Source organism: Triturus cristatus, chromosome 8 (assembly GCF_964204655.1).
Source record: "Triturus cristatus chromosome 8, aTriCri1.1, whole genome shotgun sequence".
Taxonomy (NCBI): Eukaryota; Metazoa; Chordata; class Amphibia; order Caudata; family Salamandridae; genus Triturus; species Triturus cristatus.
The window spans coordinates 1,495,846,211-1,495,859,571 of record NC_140591.1 but is presented as its reverse complement, the minus strand read 5'-3'; the positions used below and the strand labels follow the sequence as shown (position 1 = coordinate 1,495,859,571).

The window sequence follows — 13,361 nt, the reverse complement described above, 5'->3', positions numbered from 1 at the left end:
TCCTGGCTGAAGAGGGGTGAAACCCCGAAACCGGTCCTAGGATGCCTATTTCCAGTCCAGGGAGGACCTGGCTTGGCAGTTCGGGCTGGACTGTTCCCATGAGGCACAGGGTCAAGACTGATTTGCATATGGCTGGGTTCAAACTGGAATGGCATGGTGAGCAAAAAAACGATGGATTTAGGCCCAGATCTCTGTACTGGGGTGAATGTATGACATTGTTCTGCATTCAGTCCATCAACTGTTGTTTTTGCATTTGTCACCCCGAGTGGGACGGGTATGCTCAGACGTGAGTCCCGTGCTCTCCATGCCACTGGAATCAAGCTATCCTGGCTGAAGAGGGGTGAAACCCAGAAACCGGTCCTAGGATGCTTGTTTCCAGTCCAGGGAGGACCTGGCTTGGCAGTTCGGGCTGGACTGTTCCCATGAGGCACAGGGTCAAGACTGATTTGCATATGGCTGGGTTCAAACTGGAATGGCATGGTGAGCAAAAAAACGATGGATTTAGGCCCAGATCTCTGTAATGGGGTGAATGTATGACATTGTTCTGCATTCTGTCCATCAACTGTTGTTTTTGCATTTGTCACCCCGAGTGGGACGGGTATGCTCAGACGTGAGTCCCGTGCTCTCCATGCCACTAGAATCAAGCTATCCTGGCTAAAGAGGGGTGAAACCCCGAAACCGGTCCTAGGATGCTTTGTTCAAGTCCAGGGAGGACCTGGCTTGGCAGTTCGGGCTGGACTGTTCCCATGAGGCACAGGGTCAAGACTGATTTGCATATGGCTGAGTTCAAACTGGAATGGCATGGTGAGCAAAAAAACGATGGATTTAGGCCCAGATCTCTCTACTGGGGTGAATGTATGACATTGTTCTGCATTCTGTCCATCAACTGTTGTTTTTGCATTTGTCACCCCGAGTGGGACGGGTATGCTCAGACGTGAGTCCCGTGCTCTCCATGCCACTGGATTCCAGCTATCCTGGCTGAAGAGGGGTGAAACCCAGAAACCGGTCCTAGGATGCTTGTTTCCAGTCCAGGGAGGACCTGGCTTGGCAGTTCGGGCTGGACTGTTCCCATGAGGCACAGGGTCAAGACTGATTTGCATATGACTGGGTTCAAACTGGAATGGCATGGTGAGCAAAAAAACGATGGATTTAGGCCCAGATCTCTGTACTGGGGTGAATGTATGACATTGTTCTGCATTCTGTCCATCAACTGTTGTTTTTGCATTTGTCACCCCGAGTAGGACGGGTATCGTCAGACGTGAGTCCCTTGCTCTCCATGCCACTGGAACAAAGCTATCCTGGCTGAAGAGGGGTGAAACCCCGAAACCGGTCCTAGGATGCTTGTTTCCAGTCCAGGGAGGACCTGGCTTGGCAGTTCGGGCTGGACTGTTCCCATGAGGCACAGGGTCAGGACTGATTTGCATATGGCTGGGTTCAAACTGGAATGGCATGGTGAGCAAAAAAACGATGGATTTAGGCCCAGATCTCTGTACTGGGGTGAATGTATGACATTGTTCTGCATTCTGTCCATCAACTGTTGTTTTTGCATTTGTCACCCCGAGTGGGACGGGTATGCTCAGACGTGAGTCCCGTGCTCTCCATGCCACTGGAATCAAGCTATCCTGGCTGAAGAGGGGTGAAACCCCGAAACCGGTCTTAGGATGCTTGTTTCCAGTCCAGGGAGGACCTGGCTTGGCAGTTCGGGCTGGACTGTTCCCATGAGGCACAGGGTCAAGACTGATTTGCATATGGCTGGGTTCAAACTGGAATGGCATGGTGAGCAAAAAAACGATGGAATTAGGCACAGATCTCTGTACTGGGGTGAATGTATGACATTGTTCTGCATTCTGTCCATCAACTGTTGTTTTTGCATTTGTCACCCCGAGTGGGACGGGTATGGTCAGACGTGAGTCCCTTGCTCTTCATGCCACTGGAATCAAGCTATCCTGGCTGAAGAGGGGTGAAACCCCGAAACCGGTCCTAGGATGCTTGTTTCCAGTCCAGGGAGGACCTGGCTTGGCAGTTCGGGCTGGACTGTTCCCATGAGGCACAGGGTCAAGACTGATTTGCATATGGCTGGGTTCAAACTGGAATGGCATGGTGAGCAAAAAAACGATGGATCTAGGCCCAGATCTCTGTACTGGGGTGAATGTATGACATTGTTCTGCATTCTGTCCATCAACTGTTGTTTTTGCATTTGTCACCCCGAGTGGGACGGGTATGCTCAGACGTGAGTCCCGTGCTCTCCATGCCACTGGAATCAATCTATCCTGGCTGAAGAGGGGTGAAACCCCGAAACCGATCTTAGGATGCTTGTTTCCAGTCCAGGGAGGACCTGGCTTGGCAGTTCGGGCTGGACTGTTCCCATGAGGCACAGGGTCAAGACTGATTTGCATATGGCTGGGTTCAAACTGGAATGGCATGGTGAGCAAAAAAACGATGGATCTAGGCCCAGATCTCTGTACTGGGGTGAATGTATGACATTGTTCTGCATTCTGTCCATCAACTGTTGTTTTTGCATTTGTCACCCCGAGTAGGACGGGTATCGTCAGACGTAAGTCCCTTGCTCTCCATGCCACTGGAACAAAGCTATCCTGGCTGAAGAGGGGTGAAACCCCGAAACCGGTCCTAGGATGCTTGTTTCCAGTCCAGGGAGGACCTGGCTTGGCAGTTCGGGCTGGACTGTTCCCATGAGGCACAGGGTCAAGACTGATTTGCATATGGCTGGGTTCAAACTGGAATGGCATGGTGAGCAAAAAAACGATGGATCTAGGCCCATATCTCTGTACTGGGGTGAATGTATGACATTGTTCTGCATTCTGTCCATCAACTGTTGTTTTTGCATTTGTCACCCCGAGTGGGACGGGTATGCTCAGACGTGAGTCCCGTGCTCTCCATGCCACTGGAATCAAGCTATCCTGGCTGAAGAGGGGTGAAACCCCGAAACCGGTCTTAGGATGCTTGTTTCCAGTCCAGGGAGGACCTGGCTTGGCAGTTCGGGCTGGACTGTTCCCATGAGGCACAGGGTCAAGACTGATTTGCATATGGCTGGGTTCAAACTGGAATGGCATGGTGAGCAAAAAAACGATGGAATTAGGCACAGATCTCTGTACTGGGGTGAATGTATGACATTGTTCTGCATTCTGTCCATCAACTGTTGCTTTTGCATTTATAATTTTAAATACTTCACAAAAGGCAATCCTCCCTATAAAATTCACCACTCACTCCATACACCATCATTGACCACTGATACAACAAATAATTTGTAGGTCGATAACCAATGTGTCTTCCTAGAAGTGTATTCAGAAAATAAAGGCATATCTTGAGACGTGACGTCCCACTCATGGCTAGTGAAACTCACCAATTGGGAAAATCTTCTCAATTTGAATTTTTAATTTGATTTTAGAAAGGGCATATAACCATAAAGGCATCAAAGCACTATAACCATCAAAAGCAAACGGGGGAGACCATCAGAAGGAATTATGGTTGCAAAAAGAGGCACGCTTTTATGTGCCTGTGGAACACGGATAGGAATTATGGTTCACAATATGTGCAGGGAGAGTGTTCCAAAGGCTGACCACTGCCTTAGAAAAGGCACGCTCGCCCCATCTTGACTTCCAGAACCTGGGAACAGTCACTTTCCACTGATCAGCCGATCTCAACTGGATTGTTTTTGTGCAGAAAGGTGCCCTTTCCTGCACAATAATAATCCTTTATGCAACACAGGCACCCTTGAATCCTGGTGCAAGGGTGAATGTGTTGGCGCTAGTAAGGCAAAATGGCACTACTGCAGGAGACAAATTAGGAATGCACAGTATTCTTTTAAATAAGGTGCATTGCTGCCCTTTCCCTGTCATGCAGTACAGTGCAGCAAGATGACTTTCTGTGCTGCACTGTGTGACAAAATTAGTAAATATGCACCAATGTTTCCAGACTTTTATTTGTGACACAGAAGTGTTTACTTTGGAGCCACAAGCAGAGCACTTCATATGCTAATGGTTACGTACCCACAGAATATACATCCCATATTTAATCTCTTTTGAGTGGAGGACGACAAATTATCATCCTCTGCTCTCCATCTGTAGTGTGGAGAGTGTTACCTGGTGCTCCTCTGTACTTGAAAGGAAAATGCACCTATTTTAAAATTAGAAGCTTTTTGTTTTCAAAAATCTAAGTCGGGATGCAAGGTAAGCTTTGCTCGCATCCCCAGCTTGATTTTTTTTTATTTTGCTCTATCATAGTACATCAAAGTGAAAGCAAACTGTACTAATGGAGTGGGGGCACATTGCTTCACATATAAAAGGCATCATTAAAAAGGGGAAATTGTCCTCTTTCCACTGCTGTCTCTCCCTACTGGATCCCTGCCTGGGAATCACACTCAGCACAAGATCTCTCTGCAGGGATCTTCCCCACTAGACACCAATTATCTTTTCTTTACGGGATGGTAGCGGCCCCTCTGGGCATGGGCCTGTGCTTCCCTGAGGAAAAGAAAGCCAGGTAGACACAAAGAAAATGAACACTTAATTGTTTTGAGGGGAGTGGTCCCCTACCTTGGACAAATTATATTTTCTATCCCCCGGGGGTTTGATGGGGTGTATATCCCCAATGTGCTCCCCAAAAGGGAAGAAAATCCTTTAGGTGCAAGAGAACTGCACAATTCTCTGTTTAGTGGGGTGCATTCCAAGGGCATGGGACTTCACACTCCTTACCCTAGCACAGCAGTCTTTCTGCCCCCTGTGGGGTAGATAGTTTACCACTAATCTTCTCTGAGGGCAGAAAGCCTTCTTGGCCACAAGGGAATATTTTTGATTGACTGGTCTGGCATTGTCCTTTGTTCCTCCACACTGAGCATAATCATTTTTTTTACCCGCAGTGGACTTATATGGTGTGTTTACCCCCAACCTCCCTACTGGGAGAGGTAGAAAGCACCCTAGACAACCATTGAATATTTTGAAGTTATTGTTGGGGGTTTTGCTCCCACTGGACATGACCTATGCACTCCCCACCTTGAGAACAACAGTCTTTCTGTCCCCCTACGGGCAGATTGGGAAGGTTATCCCCAATCATCCACAGGGAAACACATGTCCACTAAACACCAGGTAAAAGTAGACCGAAAAAAGGTGTGGCAGTTGGCTGGCCAGATATTGGGATGTGACTCTGCCCCAGACAGTTTTACTGGGTTGATTGGGAGACTTACTGCAATTCTGCCCTGTGGGGTGGTGAAGGGAAGCCCACTATCTACTCAGGTACGGCTCGAGGGCAGTGCAATTGGTGATACCGTACCGGGTGCTGACTATGTACTCAGGTCCGGCTCTAGGGCATTGTGATTGGTGCTACAGCACTGGGTGCTGACTTTGAGGGGGGCTGTGTTTTTAAGTACAATATGGTTTTAAAAGCACCTTCTGCCGCATTCCTTGCCTCCATTAATTTTCAGGCAAATATTAAAATGTTAAGATAACTGGTGAATAATGGCCTTATTGCTGAGAGACCTGAGTTTTGTCTAGCTGAAGTTTTGACTCATCATAAAGTAGTACAGAAGGTTAAAATGCCAGCTGCAATCATGTGTAGCATGCAGATCACAAAGTGCATGCAATGTAAATGTGTCAGTGCGTTACAGCTTCTATCAGAGAGACCCTTCTGTTACTTGTAGTTTACAAGTTTAAATCCTGATATAGAACAGTGAGCTATTAATTTTCATCAAAGATCTGCATGCAATCTGCAAGGTATAGATTAGAGCGTATGATTTTTTTTCTCCATTCTTTCGTTATTCTAAGGTTGCAAAAAGGTTTCACTTGGGTAGAAATCAATTCTTATTAGTAAAGCAACCCCCTACCATGGTGTTACATTTTAAATTCTAAGTTTGTGCTTCTCCAGACCAAGCACTCAAACAATACTGCCTACCAGTATGGATAACTTGTGACCCCTACACCTTCTAGTCCTCTGTCTGATATAACATTTCCTATACACAGATTTACACACTTATGATTAATTGTCTCTGTGTAATGTGTATGCAATGTAAAGGGCACTGACACCTTACACTGATATGAGAGGCACTATAAAACTAAGACTCGAAGGCCATTGTTGGAAGGTGGTAGTGAGGGAATACATGGAGAAGGAGGTCATTGTCGCACCTGGTGTCACCGGCATTAAAGCCAGCCCTTTATACACCATGGATTTCATTTTTGTTTTAGGAATGACTTTGGATGTGGGAGGGCCTATGAACTACTCCTAAAGCACCAACAGTCTTTCTACCCACCTGGAACACAGAGCATCTCCTTTCCCATGGCTCGCAAGAGAAAATTTGGATTTTATTGAGCGCTGCTTTCACACATGAACTGGCCGACTTCCAAATTATTTTTTACTTGCCTTGCTTAATGAAGGTATTACTTATGCACGAGTTCAGCTGCTACCCAGTGTGACTTACTAACCCAAACATTTCTGAAAACTAGATACCCAGGGTAGGACATGGCGGTGTACCTTACATGAATTCAACATTTATTTTCCACAATGCCTTTTAATATGTAAACTATTTCAGAAGTATTTCCCAACAGAATATAGGTGTTTCACTACTAATTGTGATTCACCAATTAATCCTGATGCGGTCAGGTGCTGTACATATATGGTAGGAGAACACCAGCCAAACATCCGGGGAACTTGCCATGAGGCAACTACTGGTATTCAGGATCCCTTCTCTTTTGTCATTGCATTAGAGATATATTACTATGCTTGCACATTTAAAACAGAAGGTCACAATTATAGGCCAACGCCATGGACAAATGTGGTGTTTCACACCTAATGGCCCACATAGAAAATCTACTAGCAGCACATCACTCTGTTTCAAAAGTAATTTCCTGGTTGCAATGTAGACACAACAATTGTGCAAGGTGATGACTCTTACAGGAGGTAGTGCTCATGCTGGCTGTGATCAAGAGTATCCCAAAACACTGGCACATTGAGTGTGAAGACTCTGCACCTGAATGTCATTAGCCTTACTGAAGCAGTAATCAGAGAAACGCAAAAGGTCACTCCTGGCCATCAACATTTTTCACCCTTAACAACAGAATCTGCTGACTCACCCTCTCTCCCACAACATCAACATCAACTAAAGAACAGGGATTAAAAAAGGGCTAATCGGAAACTCTATTAAAATGTCCCCACAGAATTTCTAAGTGAAGCTGAGTATTCATCCTAGGTTATGTCAGTGTCTGGGTCTCCAGATTCAGGAAATACACTTGTACTGCCTGGGAAGCTGTATCCATCTTCCAACCTTTGCTATGCCATGCCAAACAAGGGACAATCAAAAATGCATGCCTCAGTTACCACAGGAAGTTTGGAGGGGAAAGTGTGGTTGATTTAAATCACAGACTGGAGATCTTGTAATTTCGATGGCCAATAGTTGGGCAATATTAGTGGGTTCCTCACTTAAAGAACCTCCCATTTGTTCTGGGTCTCCGTTGTTAATTCTCCCTTGGAGAAGTTTGAACGAATGAATGATTCTTTATTGTTTGATTAATTATAATTATCGTTGGTGTTGGAATGCGGAGCCCATGCAGTTGTACGTTTGTTCCCAGCTAAGGGCAGGATTGGGTCTGGCATCGCCCAATGTGTGTTTGTGGGTCGTACAGTGCAAGGGTTTTGTAGTTAGAGAGGCTGCCTGAGAGGGGCTCCTTCTCGTTACTGACTGTGTCATCTGCTGGTGGAGCTTTTGGTGCAAAGGGTTTGCCTCCATTGGGGGGTGTTCATATAAGAAGTGTGTTATAAGTCCTGCTGTTGGGGCCTTTTGGCACGACTTCGGACGGAGACTTGCCTGGTCTGCATTCCATGCACTTCTCAAGGTCTTTTAAGACCTCTTAAGACAGGTTTAAGACAGGTTTGAGATGCTGAAGGGGCTTCTTTTTGGTCATCCTGTGATGGGGGCCTGACATTTACTGGCTGGAGGAAACCGCTACAGGTGTTTCCTTCCTCCTTAGACTTGCTGTGCACTGGAGTGGTGCCCTGGGCTCTGTAGGGGCTGGGGCCTCAGATTGCAGTTGTGTCAGCTGGCTGGCATGAGTATATCTTTTGGCTTATTAGCTTTAGGGACCCTCCCCCTCCTCTCTTAACTGATGGAGCCTTGATACTCTTAGCGCCTCCCTTTCTTCCTGGGGGTCCTCACCAGCCGCCTCTGGCCACTTGTCTTCTGGGGCCTTCCACCAGCCACCTAGAGGCTGATGGTCTTTGGTAGCAATACCCTCTTAACCTCTCCAAAATGACACAGAATTTTCAAATGAAAGTTCACAAATTTTAAAAATTTCTTTAAAAAAGCAGAATCTGAAAATTTTTGTTTGGAAAAACATTCAATTTTACCTTTGTTGGTTACCACAATTAACACTACTTAGTCGTAGCGTCCATATTGTCCAAGATACTATTTAGAACAATAGATCTGCCAAGTTGAAGTAATGGAAAATAAAGGACATGGGTGTAGTCAAAGTTATGTATGGAGGCAGTTGTAAAATGTAGTAGTGTATAAATTCTTGTTTTTCAAGCTTTCTAAAATGACATATTTTCAAATTAAATGTAAAATAAGCAGTTAATTTCAAGCCACCTTTCCCACGAAGTGTCTCAAACGCAATATATTTTGAACTAAGTGTTTCAACCTATACGCCTAGATTGTAAACCAGTTTGACTTATTACTAAGGGAGCTTGCAACCAATGCAGGAAGACATCTGCAAGGCTTCACCGCTACGGGCTGGATAATTAAAAAATTATTAACGCTTGCGCTACAATGACTAGTTGCATGTTGGATGGCATTAATCTAGTCCATGCCAGAAGGTCCAGCTCTGATCTCTCACCAGCCTCCAAACTGGTCCCTTAAAGTTTTATTAACTCTCCTGTAAAAAGTAAGTCTTGCATCAGGGAAATCTGGCGACCGTCCCTGTGGCTCTCTCTCCGCATGTTTATGTGGAGCTCTATCCAGCACTGTATGTGGGTTGATGGTTCTGCGGTATTCAAAGAATCCCATCTGGAACCTGCAGCAACCAATTAACATTAACGGAAAGCACTCCGTCTCACTTATGTCCTACCATCAGACTATGAAGCACCACAACTCAAGATCAGAGCACCACTCTGGTCACTCACTAGGGGTGGGCGGAATTTGCGAAAGCGACTTTCACAAATTATCGCGAAAATGTTCAAAATTATCTCAAACAACCGGAAATATCGCGAAAATGCGGAAGTTTTTTTCCTGCCTGTTCGAGGTATTTTCTGCGTGTTTGCGGCTCGCCAACTTACCCACGCGGTTGCTCGCGGGCGCGGCCATCTTGTTTTCACTCTTCTCGCGGTGCATGATCGCGAGAAGAAAGACGTGATCGCGCGACTAATGACATTGCTGTGGGCGCGAACTGTCACGAGACAGCGCAAATGGCTACCAACAATCCAACATCTTGTGGAGAACGCGACCGGATCGGGAAAACTTGTCGGCGAACACGGGGATTCAGGTAAGGCGATTGCGCGCGCGCGAGAATGTATTATTTTACAGCGCGAGCAAGAAACAAATTATCGCTAAACTGCGGAATGCGGAAATTTAGACATTTTCGCGCTCTCCGCGGAACGCAAAAATGTCAAATTATCGCAATTTCCACGAGCGGAACGGAAATTTAGCCCAGGCCTATCACTCACACACAACACTAAAACCCGGCCGGCTGAGGGCTCAGTGCAGACGCGTTTGAAACCAAGCCCTACCTTACGGTGGTGTAGCGTGATAATGGTCTAATCAAGACCTTTGGCACCCCATCATGGGTATGACTTGCTATATAAATACAATTAAATTACATTACAACAATATAGACATAGAGACTGCCGAAACTACAGAAGGACGTGTCTCATGTCGCCTTCAGGGTGTGCAAGCATTTATTTATCTGGAGTTTTATAAAGCGCTGCATGTTATCTTATAGTCACTTTATAAATACAGTTAATGAGTGCACAATACATTCAGGGCTTCTGGCTATAGATGTGAATGGAGGGCCACATTATCCAGCATGGTTGGCCAAATAACGTGAGTAGAAAATAGAACTTGTGCAGCATATTCAGCATAGGCTGTACCTATTTTGACATTTCAATACCATTTTTATAAAAAATCTCAAAAGCTCTACATAATTTCAAAATGCACAGGATTCTCCAATACGAACTCCATTAAATATGTTACACACTATCTATTTTATCAACGGTGTCCGTTTAACTCAAATGTAAAATAGTGTATTTAAAGAAGAATGGACATGCAGCTTTATTTTCTGCTGAGTGCAACACTTTTGCAGCACTCAGCAGAAAAAGTTTACTTCTACACAATTTGTCAAAAAAACTGTCTCTTATGGTACATATATCCCATTTATGTTTTAGAACGTTGTCTTCAGTTTACTTTGTAGGGCCTGCATCCTCATTTGGGCCCTAAGAGATGCACAGAACATTACTGCACATTTCCACCATATTTAAAGGAAGAGATGCACTGTAGCCGGATAAGATGTGGTGCACAGGGAGCACCGCTGGTGGAACATTTTCTAACTATGAGCCACAACCCGGATGAACTGCAATGGGTAGTACTAGAGAAAGCGACCCTTGGCCCTAGAGGAGGGAACATTGGTGCTATTCTCAATTTGGGGGAGTGCAAATGGATGTCCCTTCTGGACTCCATTAGGAATGGCCTGAACGAATCAGAAATTAGCCATGCCCAATTTGCTTGCTTGTCATTGGAATAATACATACGTAGCTTCCAAACTCTATTGTCTATCCATGTAATGCAATGTTTCACTATATTGTGTTCTATCATAATAACTGTGGGAGCACCCTTTTGACCTCCAAACCAGATAACATTGCAACTTGCTTACCTACCATTTAATTAATGCACGCATAACCGCCAACTGTACTGTTTATTCAGTAAATATTAAGTCTCTCTATAATATGTCTTACCATAGTAACTGTGGGGGTGCCGTTTGACCTTCCATGACAGACATTTCTTTCATGTACTAACCACTCTATATGAGCCATTTTTACATATTGTTAATATACCATCAGATGCAACAAATGTACATTTCAAGACTGAATGATCATACGAACCTGCCAATGTCAACATGCTAACTCGTATGTCACTATCTTTTAGATGCACGTATTGAGCATTATTTAAGAAAAGACTGGCATAATGTTAATTTAGCAGCAACTCGTACTAATGTGTTTTGGTAGATGATACCATTTCAAATTCGGTGTGTTCTTACACATGGCTGCCCTTGACTTGGTTTCATTAACACATTCCTTTTATTATATTGTCCTGTCCATTTACTGGTAATATATTTAGCCTTTCAACTTGTTTCCCTGCGAATCTTTCACAATTACAACGTTCGTCCAAAAATCCCCTGAGTATCTGGACTCGAGTCTTTAGGTCTCGCCTAGGCAGTGCTTGCGCTGTCTCATTGGGACATGCAGTACACACTAAAGTGTGTATACGCTCCGCCCACTCTCCACCCATCCTTTTCATTGGCTGGTGTCCTAAATGGTGCCTTCCGATTGGTTGTAGGCTTGTTAGTCCCTCCTTATGAAGGACATGTCTTCGTTTGTGTCCTTCAACAGCTATTGGCCCCTTTACTGCACAGACTACTTTCTTCCAATGCCTTCTCACACCCCCATACTATTGCATTGCCAATGCTTGTTTTATTTGTTTCTCCCTGAGATCTCTGGTTAATTATTTAGGATTAATTCAGCCCACGCCACAGACCTTCTTTTAATTATTTATAATTAATAATTAATATAGCCCAAGTCGAGGATTGAACTCTGGTCTCCAGCTCCAACGTCGGCAGCTTTATATGTTACGCCACCGCTCCTCGCTTCAAGACAAGCCCCCCTAAAGGGGTTTATCTTTGTTTCCATTGCGTGCACTTTACAGTGCCCCTGGGGCAAAAGCAGAGACCTACTAGAGTGCGTCTCTATCAGAATGCCCTTTGCGGTCCCCCCGGGGCACAAGCAGGCATCCACTTCAGTATGCCTAAGCAAGCGTGTGATGAGTGGATGCGTGTGTGTGTGCATGCGCACGCGAGGCTGCAGGAGTGGACGGATGGTGAATTTCACGATCGCCAGGCAACCCAGAATGTTTTAATTTTTCTGCTGTCATTAGTGCATTACATTTATCCCATTACTCAGTCGCCCTCACAGCAGGTTCAGATCTGCATCACCTCTCATCCATTTTGAACGTTTCGTGAGATTTGCACTTAGAAACATGTTGAAACTTGGAACATGTGGTTTAATGTAAAAAAGCCAATTGATTGCCTTTGTCGAAGCCTCTTTAAATTGTGACTAGGTGCAGAATAAAATAGTTTGTATTATATTACAAGATCACCTACGCTGCGCCCTAATTCTCGGGAGTTGTGCTTAGTGTGGGAAGCTGCAGCTCCTGACATCAGATTAAGAATGTGGAAAAACACAAATCTTATACTCGTTCCACTCAGTAACCTGCCATGCCTGCCTCGAAGGTAGGTTTAAGGTTACCATGGTGACGAGTGTGCCTAAATGTGTTATCAACTCCAGGCATGCAGAGTCAGTCATGAGCCATCAAAAATAAGAACTGAACAGGCCGTACTGTCCGAAACATGACAAATCTGAGACTGTACCCTGATTCACTAGATTTAGGCTTCTGGCATTGCTAAGGAAAGATGGCCGCCAACACTGGTTTCTGGAAACACCATTCTTGGAACACCATTCTTTCTTTAAAAAACATTCTTTCCAGCATTAACCAGCAGGTTGCATTCAAGTCAAAACACAAAAACATACGTAGCATTGTACTGGCTAAATAGAAACGTAGTGTCAACTCACAGGCGCCTCCACATAACCCTCCCACCCCTTCGCCGCTGCCACACCCACACACAAACACGTTTTCAGAGAGCACGTCCCATTTAGCCTTTCCTAAGGTATTTGAATAGTATATCTTTCCTCAAATCTCCATGGTATATTCTTGTCTTCGCGCACATTCTGAAACAAAGAAACCCATCGAAAATCGATCTCATTGTATGGGAACTGCATTAGGATTCTAAGGTCAGTATTCGCATAACCAATCGATCCCTTCCTACAGGCCCGACCTACTCCAAGACAAAGATGTATGCATCGAATTCCGCCGCTGAAAGCCAGGAACCAACTTATTGTTTTGAGTGGCATTGGAGGAAAGCAGCAATTGGGGTAGAAAAAGACGAGGACAGTTAAAATTGATAGGGACAAAAATAGGTGTTCTTGAAAGACAAGAGGAGACACTCATAATAGCTTGGAAAAAAGTAGGTGTATGCTGGACGAACGTGTCAGGAAATTGAGCACAATTAACTCTTGCATCCAAATTATTAATGAATGTTTTT

The 13,361-nt window shown here is 44.9% G+C and overlaps 1 long non-coding RNA gene across 1 annotated transcript in view; it reads right to left on the bottom strand.

Annotated features, from left to right (window-relative positions):
- The window catches only part of LOC146806007 (uncharacterized), a 176,119-nt gene that overhangs the window by 137,134 nt on the left and 25,624 nt on the right, over nucleotides 1-13,361 (bottom strand). The gene's annotated exons all lie outside the window — the stretch shown is intronic.